This window comes from Myotis myotis, unplaced genomic scaffold, assembly GCF_014108235.1.
Source record: "Myotis myotis isolate mMyoMyo1 unplaced genomic scaffold, mMyoMyo1.p scaffold_m19_p_4, whole genome shotgun sequence".
Lineage (NCBI taxonomy): Eukaryota > Metazoa > Chordata > Mammalia > Chiroptera > Vespertilionidae > Myotis > Myotis myotis.
The window spans coordinates 124,272,992-124,288,884 of NW_023416346.1; the positions used below are offsets into that span (position 1 = coordinate 124,272,992).

At 39.5% G+C, this 15,893-nt stretch overlaps 1 long non-coding RNA gene across 1 annotated transcript; it reads right to left on the bottom strand.

Moving 5' to 3' along the window:
- Window positions 1-1,722: 1,722 nt before the first annotated feature.
- LOC118654032 lies at window positions 1,723-15,587 on the bottom strand. Its single transcript, XR_004966958.1, has 3 exons — window positions 15,535-15,587; window positions 11,621-11,697; window positions 1,723-1,791 (listed from the first exon to the last, which is right to left on the bottom strand). It is a non-coding gene; the product is annotated as an uncharacterized LOC118654032 (long non-coding RNA).
- Window positions 15,588-15,893: the final 306 nt, after the last annotated feature.

A 15,893-nucleotide genomic window follows, 5' to 3' on the forward strand; every position in this document is an offset into this window, starting at 1 on the left:
GGTTTCTTTAGGGAGTGATGAAAATGTTCTGGAATTAGTACTAATGTCTGAACAACTCTGTGAATATACTAAAGCCCAGTGAATTATACACTTTTAAAGCGTTAATTTTATGGCATGTGAATCATGTCTCAATTTCTTAAAATGTTTTTTAAATACACAGCATGTCACTACCACCTCTCCATTATTTCCTTGTCAGAGCAAAGAAAGAACAGTGTGTGGTGGGTAAGACAACATCTAGTTCCTCTCCTTTACCTAAGTCATGCTTGGAATTTAACTTCCAGTTTATACCAGTCCATACTAACACAAACACACAACACTTCACACCAGGTGTTGCCACTCTTTGCCACTTCATTACATCATGCAAATGCCATGATCACCTTGGACTACTTCAACTAAAAACAAACATAAAAACTCGGCAGGGAGAGCAGTGAAACTGAGCCTTCCCAAATGGAGCCCTTTTAAATCTTGTCTCTCTCTCCCTCTTTCTTACCCTGGATCAGAGTCCCCAACAGAAGTCTGTGGTTCTTCAGAATAGGACCACATGAGGCAGCTCCATCTGGGTGCCCAGGTGGAGAGGGCAGGTCTCCAGCCCCTTGCAGGCTTCGTGACAGCTACTTCTCTTTCCTGTCTTGTGGGGGAAAGCAGTTTAATAGCTCAGTAAGCTCTCACTTGACACAGGGGATATGTTAGATAGGTTTCTGAAACTGTATAAACCATATTTTCATAAGGATAAATTAAATTTGAACAAATTCAGGACAGGCTTAAAAATAAATCTTATTAGGAATCATTTTGTTAAATGATTAATTACCTCTATTATTTATTGGGTCATCCTTGATTTTCAGATATCTAGTTGACTTAAAGTACAGGAGATATATAATACAAAGATTCTGTATTATAGATACATTTATACATATATATATATGAATATTTATTTATATCTATAATTCATCAGAGAAGAGCTTCCTGAACCCAGAAAATGATTAAGTTCAGATCTTAAGTAGTGAAATTAATTTAAAACTTTCTTTTTAGCAATTTTCAAACCACATAGCCAAAATGTACTTAGTAAGTTAGTACGGCTAACTCCAAGTGGGTTCTGTTGTTTTATTTTTCTTTCTTTTTTTAAATAAATGAAAATTCTCCCTCAAATTAATTTATATAACAATGATACAGGATATAAGCATGTGAAATAATAACTAAGTTTTTTAAAAATATAATTATCTGCCCCAAATTTTCATCAATAGATGAATGGATAAATAAAGTGTGGTTTATACACATAATGGAATATTATTCATCCATACAAATGAAGGAAATGCTGACACATGTTACAATATGGATGAACCTTGCATCTATAAAATATCAGAGAAAGGCAAATACTCTATGATCTCACTTATATATGAAATATAAAAACATCAAGCTCATAGAAACAGAGAATGATTACCAGGGCTAAGGGGAGGAGGAAATGGGGAGGTGTTGGTCAAAAGGTACAAACTTCCAGTAATAAGATAAATAATTTTGGGGATATAATGTACAACATGGTGACTACAGTTACCAATAATGTATTGTATATTTGCAAGTTGCTAAGAGAGAAGATCTTAAAAGTCCCATACTGCTGATATTTTGGTAAATCTTTCTGTGGATGACAATGGTTCTTCCTACTGTCAAGCCTTTCCTGTCCCCAATTACCTCCTTGGTCACTTTCCAACAAGTATCCTCTGAGACATTTTCCAACAAGTATCCTCTGAGACGTGTTGGCTGAGTGCAGTCCTCAGAAGGGGTTCATATTTCAAGAGTCTCAAAGGAAAAATAAAACAACTGTGTCTACATACAGTCAATAAGTTTGAAATGTAGAATAAATTACGATTTTCACAGACACTTCAATTATCATTACAATCCCAAAGTTTGTATACTCACCATAAAGACTCAATTGATCAGTTTCTTTCAACTAACATTCAGTTGCTAAGGTGAATTTGATCTCAGCTCATGTATTTTTATGTCACTTACATAATATTATTACTTACATTTATCCAATTTTCGTTTTTAGTTGTAACCAAAGTGCTTCCTCATATTCCCAATTTGTAAAACTGGGTAAGCGGTCCACTGAAGCATAAAGAAAAGTTATCTAGGCTGTGGCCAAGTAGCTCAGCTGGTTAGAGCATGGTCCCCATAAGCCAAGGTTGCAGGTTCAATCTCCGGTCAGAGCACATACAAGAAGCAACCAATGAATGCATAAAAAGTGAAACAACAAATTGATGTGGGGTTTTTTTCTCTCTCTCTTTCAAATCAACAAATAAAGAAAAAGTTATCTAAATATTGCAGTGCAGAATAAATTCCTAAATGCCAAAGTGCATAAGAAGTCTGTGTGAAAACAGAGCTGACTGTATTGCTGAGGCAAGAATGATGGGCAGACAAAAAAGAATAAGAATAAGAAACACAATAATTATATAAAAATTAGATTTTGCCTCTAGATCCCTGTGCTTTGCCTGTTCTGCAACTGTCAAATAGTGGCAGGAAGTCACTGAAGCCTTTGAATACTGCTCATAAACAAAGCACAATGACCTCTCTGGTACACCAACTGGAAATTTCCAGAATAAGTTAAAAATTGTGCTTTCCAGGATGCTAAAGGTTCAACTTGTACTACTGCCAAGAATTTTGTAAAACCACTCACAAAGTTAATGGAAATGTTATGCTTAAAAGGAAAATGGAATGGCCAGTTGCCAATATTCTCTGATCAAATGATGGTGTTGTACACCCCCTAATACCAATGGTATTCTGTATAAACAAGCACTTATTACAGTGTTTATGAGAATAGATAGTTCACATTACAGTTACAATAAATATGTTCTTGGCATATAAAATGAGCATGTATGAGTGAAATGTGCTCAGTGTTTTCTTTTATCTCTGAATACCTATGTTACACAGCAATTTTTCATTTAGGTAAAAAAATATTGTGGGAGCCAGTAGCTGGGGTAGTGCAGGGCTTTGCTAAGTGAATCAGAATGGTGGCAAGTGACAGAAAAATAGTTTAAACTGTCATAAGCCATTGATATTTTTGTTGTTGTTAATCCTTACTGGAGAATATTTTTCCATTGATTTTCAGAGAGAGTGGGAGGGAGGGAGGGGGAGAGACAGAGAGAGAGAGAGAGAGAGAGAGAGAGAGAGAGAGAAACATTGATGTGAGAGAGACACATCATCTGGTTGCCTCCCATATGTGCCGCGACCAGGGCCAGGGATCAAGCTTGCAACCGAGGTTCATGCCCTGGACAGGAATCGAACCCAGGACCTTTCAATCCTCCGGCCAATACTCTATCCATTAAGCCAAACTGGCTAGGACAAACCATTGATCATTTATTGGCTCATAAAACTTAATTCAGGAACTCAAACAATATCATCACAAGTTGTTTTATTTCTAGTTCTCCTCTCTGCCATCCCCTCTGTTAGCTTCATTTTCAGGCTCCAACCAGCTGCTCCAGTCACACATGCTCTCGATTTAAGTCCAACTGGCCACTCTTGCAATAGCCCCAACTAACATCTACTTGAATCTCATTAGCTAAGTCTAACTGGGTCACATGCCCATCCACAAATCAGCTTCTTTGGCCAAGGGAAGGTTATGCTCTGACTGGCCACACTTGAGTCACTGTCTATCACACCAAAGCACAGAATCTGAGATGCAACAGGGGCTGGTTTTCCAAAGGAAAACCAGGAAATTATATCAAGCAAAGGTTGAATGGCCAAAACCGGTTTGGCTCAGTGGATAGAGCGTCGGCTTGCGGACTGAGGGGTCCCAGGTTCGATTCCGGTCAAGGGCATGTACCTGGGTTGTGGGCACATCCCCAGTGGGGGGCGTGCAGGAGGCGGCTGATCGATGTTTCTCTCTCATCCATGTTTCTAACTATCTCTCTCCCTTCCTCTCTGTAAAAAAATCAATAAAATATATTAAAAAATAAGTTGAATGGACGATATGGAAGGGGATAATTGATGACAGCTACAGTGTATGAATAAAATGGCACTTTTTTTCACACTCCTTTATTCATTCAGGACAGCCGAATGTCAGCACCCTGCTTCTTGATTCAATGTGAAAGTAATGTCACTAAACTGCCACCACTGCTGCCTGTTTTTTCATTTTGCTGAGAAAAGAAATAGGCAGCATATACAAGATGGCTTTTCCACAATGGAGTGCATTAACTATCAAGAAAAATGATGCTCATATAAGCATGACACTGATCATGCCAGTAAAGGCTATTTCTGTATATTCCAGTGTTTGCTGCTTTCCAAAGTGCAATCCAGTGATGCATTTAGTACATTTGATCATTTGAGCTTATCAATCAAAATCCAAAATATTGTGATTTCTAATGCTCATCATAAGATATTGGACTTTTTAGAGACCAGACTGAGGTTCAAATTATTCAATCCCAGGATTTTGACCCTCTCTCAGCCTTTGATGAGTTCCTTCATTTGATGGAGAAAGAAACCACTGTGCTATTTTGGAGTATATTTTAGAATTACATGCTATTTTACTTAAACAAGGTAGATTGAATATACTCGACAGCACTGGAATAAGTGAAAGGAAAATTTTAAAGTCACAGACTTGCAAGGGAACAGAAGGCCCTAGAGAAGGTGACAGCAGATAAGATATGAAAAGCCCTAGCCGGTTGCTCAGTGATTAGAGCGTCAGCCTGGGGACTGAAGGGTCATGGGTACCTCATTTGCAGGCTCAATCCCCTGCCCCAGTCTGGGTGCGTGCCAGAGGCAACCAATCGATGTGTCTCTCTCACATCAAATCGATGTTTCTCTCTTCCCCCCACCCTTTTCCCTCCCTTACACTCTCTCTGAAAATCAATGGGGGGAAAATATCCTCAGTCGAAGATTAACAAATATATATATGACAAAAAATTTTGAAAGCTGGAAGGTAGATGGCCAAATGGTATATGGCATAATGAAGCATAAAAAGCTAAGTGCCTGCAAGGTGGAAAACCAATGGAAAGTAAGACAATCCATGTCACAGAACCCCCAGAAAAGCTTAGGAACTAGAGGGAGAAGGCCCTCTGAAGGTAGGATACAGTGTGGGGCCCAAACAGAGTGAGTGAAAGTTCTTTCAAAGAAACAGCTAGACCCCAGATCTTTATCCTAACACCACCCATTCCCAAATAACAAGATGTCCCAAACAAATGTATACACACTTTAACAGCTGATAGCTCAATTTTGAAAATGAAACATATTTTCATAAACACTGTCTTTATAATTATTCAACATGTATGTATACATTTTTGGGGACACCCTACAGAATGAATATGTGTAAAAATTTTGCTTAGCTTATAATGAAGAAATCTTGTAGCATGGAAAAACTGGTTCAAAGATCTTTTAAGAAACTGAAATGTATGTACTCAAACAGGAAAAGCATGCTGAAATAAGTTTTAATTTAACAACGAAAGGGTTCCTATCCTACAGGGCAATAAAACCATAGCCTTGGGGTTATCATTTCTACTAGACACCTCTGTTAAACACAAATCTACAAGTTAACATGTAAGTTCACAGAATATGAACCCTAATAAGTAGAAAGTAGTATGTCCAAGATCCATACTCCAGAGAATGAAATAATCCTTGGGCAGGCCTGTTAGACCAGCCGTGGGCAAACTATGGCCCGAGGGCCGGATCCAGCCCGTTTGAAATGAATAAAACTATTGAAAAAAAAGACCGTACCCTTTTATGTAATGATGTTTACTTTGAATTTATATTAGTTCACACAAACACTCCATCCATGCTTTTGTTCCGGCCCTCTGGTCCAGTTTAAGAACCCATTGTGGCCCTCGAGTCAAAAAGTTTGCCCACCCCTGTGTTAGGCAATACTGCAATACAACACTGAAAGAACATTCAGTCACTCTTTTGCCTTGTTTATATGTTTGGAATAATTTTTCTCAATAAGAGAAATAGACATCTCTTTGAAAAGTCATAATTTGATTACTTACAAGCATTCTCCATGTTACAATAGCAAAAATATTCTCTCACATGTGAATGTAACCTTTTCTACTGTACTAGCTCCTTTCCCTTGGAGTATTGGTTCTTAAAACTATGTATAAAACATAATCTGGGGTGTTTGTTTTTAAAGAGGGCAGATTTCAGGCCCACCAGAAAGTCTGACCATATTTTAAGAAAATAGGCTCTAGTACATAAAGGTAATAGATGTGCAGTCATAAATTAGAGATGGGTTTTGTCACTGCCTAGGCAGGGTCAAGGACTCAAATAAGACAACCAACCGCTCTAAATAGTCTCTAGGGAGATCACTACCTGACAGTCTTATACATGAGGCTCCCTAAATAGCTCTCCAGACTGCTTTCTCTGTGGCTATCTCCAAGTCCTCAAAGTCCCACTGGCCTTTCTAGCTTCCATTTTCTCCCTCCTCAATCCTCAGCCTGCCCATCTCAGAAACCAGGGCAATCCTAATCCCATTGTTGTGCGTTGGTTCGATACGATTTCAAATTCACTTGTTTATGACAATGACAACAAAGTTGTTTTTAGAAGTGAAGTGGTTTTAGTATAAAGATGAAGCAAGTTATTTAGGGATGTCATCATCTCATCTGTCACTGAGAAGCAATCAGCAGCTCAGCTCAGGGCTTATCAATGACAATATGTGGAGAAGCAACTATGCCAAGAGGACTTAGACTATAAATACTAAAAGTTCGTGAGGACCATTGGAAAGTTTGGGTATGGGCGAGGTGACACTTTGGTGGGCAGCGGTGTCAAGAAGCGAAAGGAAAATGTGTTCCTACCTCAGAGAGGAACTCACGCTGTGCAGCGGCCCCTGGAGGGATAACCCTCCAAGCAGCCAGCCTGCCGGCCAACACCAGCACCTTCGTTCCCTAGCAACAGGCTCCAGCAACAAGGGACTTGATTATGTGGCTGGCAAATGGAAGTCAGCTCTCAGTTGGTTAAAGCCATATCTCCTCAGTGCCTACTGGTATGAAAAGGTCCATCGCAACTAAGTTTGGACTTCCTTTCATCTTCCCTTGCCTAAAACAATAGTCCAAGTAATCTATCATTGCTATGGAGGTTATTTCTTTCCTGGTTTATTAAGAGAAATTATCCTGTATGCTTTTGTCTTATAATATTTCTGCAGTGAACCTGTGTTAAATAAAGTGCTGGCAGGCCCCGCCAGCGAGGTTCAGTGGGCCCTATAAACCAGGAGGTCACCGTACGATTCCCGGTCCAGTTGGGGCACATGACTGGGGTTGCGGGCTCCACCTGGGTTGCGGGCTCCACCTGGGTTGCGGGCTGTGGGGCGTGCAGGAGGCAGCCAATCAATGATTCTCTCTCATTGATGTTTCTATCTCTCTCTCCCTCTCCCTTCCTCTCTAAACTCAATAAAAATATTTTTTTAAAAAATAAAGTGCTGGCAAAGACAGAATCAGTCTCTGAGCATAATTTTGCAACCCAAAACAAACCACCCATCCTCATACAAGGTCATTCATTTCTTTCTCCTCTCTCTTCTAAAGTCACTGTTCATGAATAAAACTTATTCACAACTCTTTTAGGGTTCTTATCCTTTGATTTACAAAAACCTTATCTTTCTTCAAAAACTCTGGCTCATGGGAATAAAAATCATTGGCTTTCACACTATGTACAATACTGGCTCTCCCAAATACCACCAAAATAAAAGATTGAGGAGCAAAGCTGAGCTTATTGCTTATTGCAGTAAGGGAGATCACTACCTGACAGTCTTATACAATCTCTGAAAGGGCAAAGGCAAAACTGGGATATTTACCAGGGTTTTTGTTGGTTGTTGTTGTTGTGTGTGTGTTTTTTTTTTGGGGGGGGGGGGGAGTCCGATCTGGTTTAAGGCTGGTCTTTTGATCTGGGGGCTTGATTAGAATTGAATAAGTAGTTTTAGGATTAAAAGACCCAATGAGGTATTTCAATCAAGTGTTAGAGGGCAAAGAGTCGTTTGATGCTATCTATTGAGATATTGAGTATCTGACATTCCTTTAAATCAAAAGGTTTCTGAACAGAGCAATAAAGTTATTTATACTTTTATTTTCCTAGGCCAGAGGTTCCTGGGGTAATTAAATCATTGTTGATGAGGTTCCTGGGGTAGTTAAATCATTGTTGATGAAGACACTGGGATAGTAAAGGCATGTTAATATAGGCAGTAAACTGTGTGGGAACAGAATCAGGGGAGGGGAATGTCCACCCACAGGCCAGCTGTATAAGGCCCAAGATATCATTTGGTCTGGCCCTGCCAAGGCATTAGGGGTGAGTTAATTAAATTTTGATCAAATATATAGCAGGGTAATTTTTAAGTTCATAATTTTGCATGTACCTCAAATGATGTTATAAATATCTAAATGGTCCTTGGCAGAAAAAAGGTTCTCAACCCCTGGAATAGATAGTTTTCACTCTCAACCACAACCTCTGAAATGGGTTTCAGAAGCTACTTGAGTAATTAAAAGTTAGACACTGACTTTCTCTTTGCATTCCTGCTGTAATAGTCTTTAAAATCTTCAAAACAATGGATATCTCTGGCTTAGTGTGATAAGATTCAGTTTTATAAATATGAACTTGAAAACATATTAACATATCTCTAACTTTTATCTTCTTACATAAATATGTGAAAGCCTCTCCAATGCTTTAAAACAAATCTCTCCAGATAACCTAGAGGCTCATGGGGTAGTCATCATTGTCTGTGATTCCCAAGGTGTATAGTTTCTGGTCATGATCAGAAACCTGCTCCCGGAAGACAGGGAGGGTCTCTGCCATCTCTACATCCCAGCAGCTCCAAGCATAGCTCCGTGCATGGCAGGTGTGAACTAACTGCCTGGAGAACTGCATTAATAAAGTCGACGAGAGAGCAAAAAGCAAACAAACAAAACCCCCAAACAAAAACAGTAGCAACCTCCAAGCTTTGTGAAACAGAGGCCCACAGTCACTACTCTTTTTTCTGTCCTTTGCAATCCATCTTCTGTCTCCTCTACTCCACTGTTTTTGCTAACAGCATGGATGACATCATAACTAGTAACTCAATGGTCATTTCTTATTCCTTATCTGGCTTCCGCTCCCTGCCCATCTAGAACTGAGAAGGAATTATCAGAGAGGATGAAAGACAATTCAGAAAGTACAATATCATGGAGGGCTACCGAAGAATTTTAAGGAGACAGTGACCAAATTGTCAAATACTGCAGAGAGATAGGAACAAAAAAATCATTCCATGCTTTTGGGCAGTTAGGGGTGATTTGTTTGGAGAAAGACTGCAGCCATTTGGGACTCAACACTTCCCCCATGTTCCCCTTCTCCAGCAGTTTCCACTATTTAACCATGGTTTGGCACTGACTACAAATGCAGGAAGAGGCCTATTCTCCTCAAACCAAGGATGATGGATACTCCTGTTGGTTTATTATTAATTCCAAGAAATCTGAACTAATGAACCTTGCTTCAAGTTGTATTTGGGGATGCTCTTGCTTTGTCTTTTTCTCCCAATCTTTACTTTCTGTACAGCAATACAAAGTGTACAGATTTTGTCAAAGTTCTCACAAAGACTACCAGAGCCACCCTTTGATAGCACAAATTGGGTTTATTAAACTTGCTGAGTAAGAGAGTGTCAGATCTGTAACACAATCTAATGGCTTTCCCGGGTTACTCCTTCTCTCTCTCCCTTTATCCTTCAGGCATGTCCCCTAATAAGTCTCTTGCAAATATAATTTGGTCTCAGTGTTTGCTTCTTGGAGGATCTAAGCTGAGAGGGCTCCCGAAAACCAGTGTTCCAAGGGGAAAAAAAGTAGAACCTATCAAATGCTCCTAGGCCTAAGACTGGCCCAGGGCCTTTGATGCCACATTCTATTGCTTAAATCAAGTCGCAAACCAGCCAGATTCAATGTGGGATGGGAATACCACAGCATGAAGATTAGCTGCCACAACTGCATATATGTTATACTGTACCTCAATTTAAAACGTTTTCTAAAGTCGTCATTTGGAGAGGCTGTGAACTCTGGAGCTGGAGGTGGGCTGTCTATTGGGGAAATATAAAGAGAGATAGAGATAGAGATAGAGATAGAGATAGAGATAGAGATAGAGATAGAGATAGAGAGAGAGATAGAGAGAGAGAGAGAGACAGTGATAGACCTCTTGAGGGCACCACTTGGGTTCCTGCCACATTTGGAAGTGTTTGACTTCATATGTGGGCTTAACTGTGACCTAGATGTGTTCCATTAACAGAGGCCACTCATCTTGTCAGTTCAGCCTTGTATACCCCCTGATGATGGAGGCAGGATACACAAAGGATGGGTTAAGACAAGCACTGGTTGATTTCAGCTGATTTTACCTGTGAGCTCTTGCCATGAAAAATTCAATTTAATCACTATTTGAGGTTAATATAAACAGTAATCTAACCTAATTAAATAATTACATTGCATCAGATTTGGCAGTTAGAAAAGCCAAACACACCATTGTGGTTTATCTTTAAAAAAAAAAAAAATAGAGTGGGTTAGACTCAAAAAGACAACCATTTTTTTTCTCTTTTTCATATATATTGTGCCTTACCAACAAGCACTTGTAGTCAAAGGATCAAGGAAAAGATAAGACAGGAAATGAAAATAAAACTTGAGTCAGAAGGGAAGCCATTAATAAAACACCAAAATAAGATTGGAGTTAAAACTCCAGGATCATCAGATTCAGGTAGTTAATCCAAGCAGAGGATCCAGGTTAGGTAAGGCTCCAGTGTGGACCCGCAACATACGACCTAGGAGGCCTTAGCCTGAAAAAGGATGTTTTGCACTGTAGATTTTGAGCAGACATTTTCTTGAATGGGATAGGAGTAGGAGGGGACCTCATTTTTTAAATTGAAGTATAATTACATAAAAATAAACACATAGACTTAAGTATACAGTTCAATGGCTTTTGACAATTATATACCCATGTACTCACCACCCTAATCAAGACATAGAATATATCCTTCTTCCCATAAAGTTTTCTTGTGCCTCTTTCCAGTCAATTCCCATCCAATCCCCAATCCCCTCCAACCACTTTCTGATTTTTATCACCACAGGATAGCTTTGCTTGCTCTAGAATTTCATTTACATGGACTCAGACAGAATGACGTATTTCATTCAACAAAGTTGTTGAGATTCGTCTAGGACATGGACAACATGGTGTCTGGTGAGAGGTGCCTCTAATACCTATATCCCTATGAAAGCAAAGGGGTAGAGTTCTCTGGTGGATCCACTTATTCCTGGCCAACCTCAGCTTCAGGGATCCTCACAGTGACTCCTAAGGTACATCATGGTCTGTCTTCAAGTAACCCTGTAGCCTCCCTGTCAGAGGAGGAGAAAGTCCCTACCATTACTGTCCTTTACCCCTTGGTCTTCCCAGCAGGCCTGGCTATATAATTTTGGGACCCAGTGAAAAATGAAAATACAGGGCCCCTTGATTTAAAATTATGAAGAATCTCGAGAAAAGAATAGCAAAGCATTAAACCAAGCACAGCTCTGTGCAACTACAGGGTCACTTGCTCATGAAGCTACCCTGCTTCCCAGTCTCCAAGATGCCAGCTATCCCTCTGCGCTTAGCCAAATCCATTAAAATTGCCCCCTCCATTCCCTGTTCCTCTAGGAAAATGAAGGAAAATAGAAGTTCTTACCTCCTTTTGGGGCCTGGAAAACGCAGGGCCTGGCTGGCCGTAATGGAGGCAAGGAGAAGGTTGTCTTAGCAGTTAATCTTTTTGATGAGTCACAGCATAAAAATCAGATAAAACACAAATCAGCATACAAATTAAACCAAGGATTGTTTAAAAATAAACACCTCTAGGTGTTCTGAAGATGCTGGAAAACATTGGTGTGGTCCAAAAGTATTCCATTATATAAATATAATAAATATACCACTATTTGATAATCCCTTCTCCTGCTGATAGATATTTGAGTTGTTTCCAGTTTGGACTTTTATAAATAAAGTTGCTAACAAACATTTTTGTACAATGATTTGGAGGACAAATGTTTTCATGAGTCATGAGAAAAATACCTAAGATTGGGATTCATAGGTCCTAGAGTATGCTTAACTTTATAAGGAACTGACAAAAAGGTCTCCAAAGTTGTACCATTTTACACTCCTTCTGGCAATTCAAAAAAGTTCGTTTCTCTACCTCCTTGCCAATAGTTGGTGTCATCAGTCTTTTTATTTAAGTCACTGTAGTGATAACTCAATTGGATTTTAATTCCACTTCCGTGATAACTAATCATGTTGAGCACCTTTTCACATGCTTATTGGACATGCCTATATTTTCTTTGGTGAAGTGTGTGATTTTAATGCCTTTGATCTGCCTGCCTTTTTTATACAGCCTGCTTTATTGCCCTTAAAGAAGCAGTTATCCAAGTTTGCTGCCTAAAAAGTTCTGATAAAATAGATCAATTCAAGCAGTACATTTAGCCAATATTATTTTTTATACTGACCCAGTTTCACTATTAAAAAGCAAATACTCTTGCTCAAATAAATTGGGATGACATCCCCAAAGTAAAATGCTGACTCTACTATCTTATTTCCAACTCTGGGGCTTATGAATGTATACTAAATGAACAGTTTCAGCACAAGTACAACAACTGGAGGCTCTACTCTATTATAAATAAATTATGTTTTTAAAAAACAATCTATTTGTGTTTAAATAAACTCTGGCCTAAAGCAACTTTGCAAATCATAAGTATTTCTATTCCTATAAAATGAGGCTGGGGAAAAAATTAATAAATAAATAAAACAAAATGAGGTTGCTGCAACAGCATATATAATATAGAGAGTATGGAGATTCCTCAAAATATTAAAAATGGAACTGCCTTATGACCCAGTGACTCCACTTCTGGGCATTTATCCAATGAAACCCAAAACACTAATTCAAAATAATATATGCATCCCTATGTTCACTGAAGTGTTATTTACAATAGCCAAGATGTGGAAACAACCCAAAGTACCCATCAATAAATGAGTGGGTAAAAAAGTGATGGTACATATGGACAATGGAATATTACTCGGCCATAAAAAGAATGAAATCTTACCATTTACAACAGTATAGATGGACTTAGGAGGAATTCTGCTCAGTGAAGTAAGTCAGTCAGAGAAAGATAAATACCATATGATTTCACTTACATGTGGAATATAAAGAACAAAATAAATGAACAAGCAAAAGTGAAACAGACTTATAGACACAGAGAACAGACTGATGGTTTCCAGAGTGGAGGGGGGTTGGGGAACTAGGTGAAAAAGGTGAATCGATTGAGAAGTACAGATTGGTAGTTAAAAAATAATCCTGGGGATGTAAAGTACATCATAGGGCAGTGATGGCGAACCTCTGACACGCGAACTCATTTTTTTGGTTGATTTTTCTTTGTTAAATGGCATTTAAATATATAAAATAAGTATCCAAAATATAAATCTTTGTTTTACTATGGGTGCAAAGATCAAAAAATTTCTATATGTGACACGGCACCAGAGTTAAGTTAGGGTTTTTCAAAATGCTGACACGCCGAGCTCAAAAGGTTCGCTATCACTGTCATAGGGAATAGAGTCAATAATATTGTAATAACTATGTATGATGCCAGATGGGTACTGGAAATATCGGGGGAACACTTTTGTAAAGTATATAATTGTCTAACCACTATGCTGCACACCTGAAACCAATAAAAAATAACATTGAAAGCAAAGTGTAATTTTAAAATGTGGTGGCTTAAAACAACAGAAATTTATTCTCTAATAGTCCTGGAGGCCAGAAGTCCAAAATCAATGTGTTATATGAGTTGGTTCCTTTCTCCTCACTTCTGGTGGCTACAGGCAATCCTTGGCATTGCTGGGCTTAAAGATGCATCACTCCAATTTCTACCTGCAACTTCATATGGCTTTCTCTGGGTCTCTCTGTATACACTCTCTGTCTTTTATAAGAACACCTGTCATTGGATTTAGAGCCCTCTGTAATCCAGGATGATCTCATCTTGAAATCCTTCCTTTAATTACATCTCAAAGGCCCTTATTCCAAATAAGGTTGCATTCTGAAGGTCCAGGTAGAGTCCCAGGGGTGGGCAAACTTTTTGACTCGAGGGCCACAATGGGTTCTTAAACTGGACCAGAGGGCCGGAACAAAAGCATGGATGGAGTGTTTGTGTGAACTAATATAAATTCAAAGTAAACATCATTACATAAAAGGGTACGGTCTTTTTTTTCAATAGTTTTATTCATTTCAAACGGGCCGGATCCAGCCCGCAGGCCGTAGTTTGCCCACGGCTGAGGTAGACATATCTTTTGGGGGACTCCATGCAACCCACTACATAATGCCTAATCTGTCTTTTTGGAGGGAGACCCTCCTCCTTTAGCTCAGAGTTGAACTCGGGCTTACGAAATCCAGGACATTTGAGAAAGGGCTTCTTTTCAATCTACCTTAGTCCCCGTCCAAGCTTCTATGTTACAGGGCAGTGAAAAGCTAGAAAAATTCCCGGGCAAGTGGAACGGGAAAACTGAAACAGAAAAATTAAAACAAGGCCAAACAGTGTGGCAATTTGCAGGCAGCTTGTAAATAGCAAGCCATTATCTTCCCAGCCAAGGACACTTGAGAGCAAATGGTTAAAAACCTCCCTACCCAAGAATGCAGAAAAGGAGTGGGGGAGGGTAAAGGAAAAAAAGAGCAGTTTCACTCCCTAAGAAGAGAAGCCAGCAGTCTCAAGGCTTGGCAAGGTAAATTTGCCAGGTGCTTCCCATGAGTTCTGGGAAGGCCACAGTAAAGTAAAAAGGGACCTTGAGAATCCATCTGTACCAAAATATTCAGCAGAGAAATTTTTGAAATTTGTAGACAGAAGGGTATATAATGCCTCAAATCCCCACCCCCACTTGCTCTTCAAATTAGTTGAGAGGCCATCTGCGCTTTATAAGCCAGATGTATAGGTTTGCTTGCCTTGCTTCTTTAATAAAAGTGCATGCTTTAATTGCTTTAATACAATCAGCTTCATCATAATGCAGTAACTGGAGTTTTCTCATCTAAATTCATTTACATGAGAAAACAAGAATGCAGGTTGGGGATAGCCCTCTTCCTCCAACTCAGGGGGCTGTCCGGTGTCTGTGAGAGGTGCCTCTAATACCTATATCCCTATGAAAACAAGGGGGAAAGTCCACTTATTCCTGGCCAACCTCAGCTTCAGGGATCCTCACAGTGACTCCTAAGGTACATCATGGTCTATCTTCAAGTAACCCTGTAGCCTCCCTGTCAGAGGAGGAGAAAGTCCCTACCATTACTGTCCTTTACCCCTTGGTCTTCCCAGCAGGCCTGGCTATATAATTTTGGGACCCAGTGCAAAATGAAAATATAGAGCCCCTTGTTTTAAAATTATGAAGAATCTCGAGAAAAGAACAGCAAAGCATTAAACCAAGCACAGCTCTGTACAACTACAGGGTCACTAGCTCATGAAGTCACCCTGCTTCCCAGTCTCCAAGATGCCAGCTATCGCTCTGCGCTTGGCCAAATCCATCAAAATTCTCCCCTCCATTCCTTGTCCCTCTAGCAATGTGAACAAAAATAGAAGCTCTTACCTCCTTTTGGGGCCTGGAGACTAGAACTCGGAACACAGGGCCTGACTGGCCGTAACGCAGGCAAGGAGAAGGTTGTCTTAGCAGTTAATCTTTTTGATGAGTCACAGCATAAAAATTGGATAAAATGCAAACAGCATACAAATGAACAAAAGGATGATTTAAAAGTAAACATCTCTAGGTGCTCTGGGGATGCTGGAAAACATTAGTGGGGGTCTAGCCGTTGAGAACAAAGAAAGAAACAATATAACAAAACAAAGAACGCGTTCCTACCAAGATATCACATTACTTTATCTCTCTGTGCAATTTAAATGGCCAGTGTGCCTCAGTTGGTTGGATTGTCCTCCATGCACTGAAGGGCG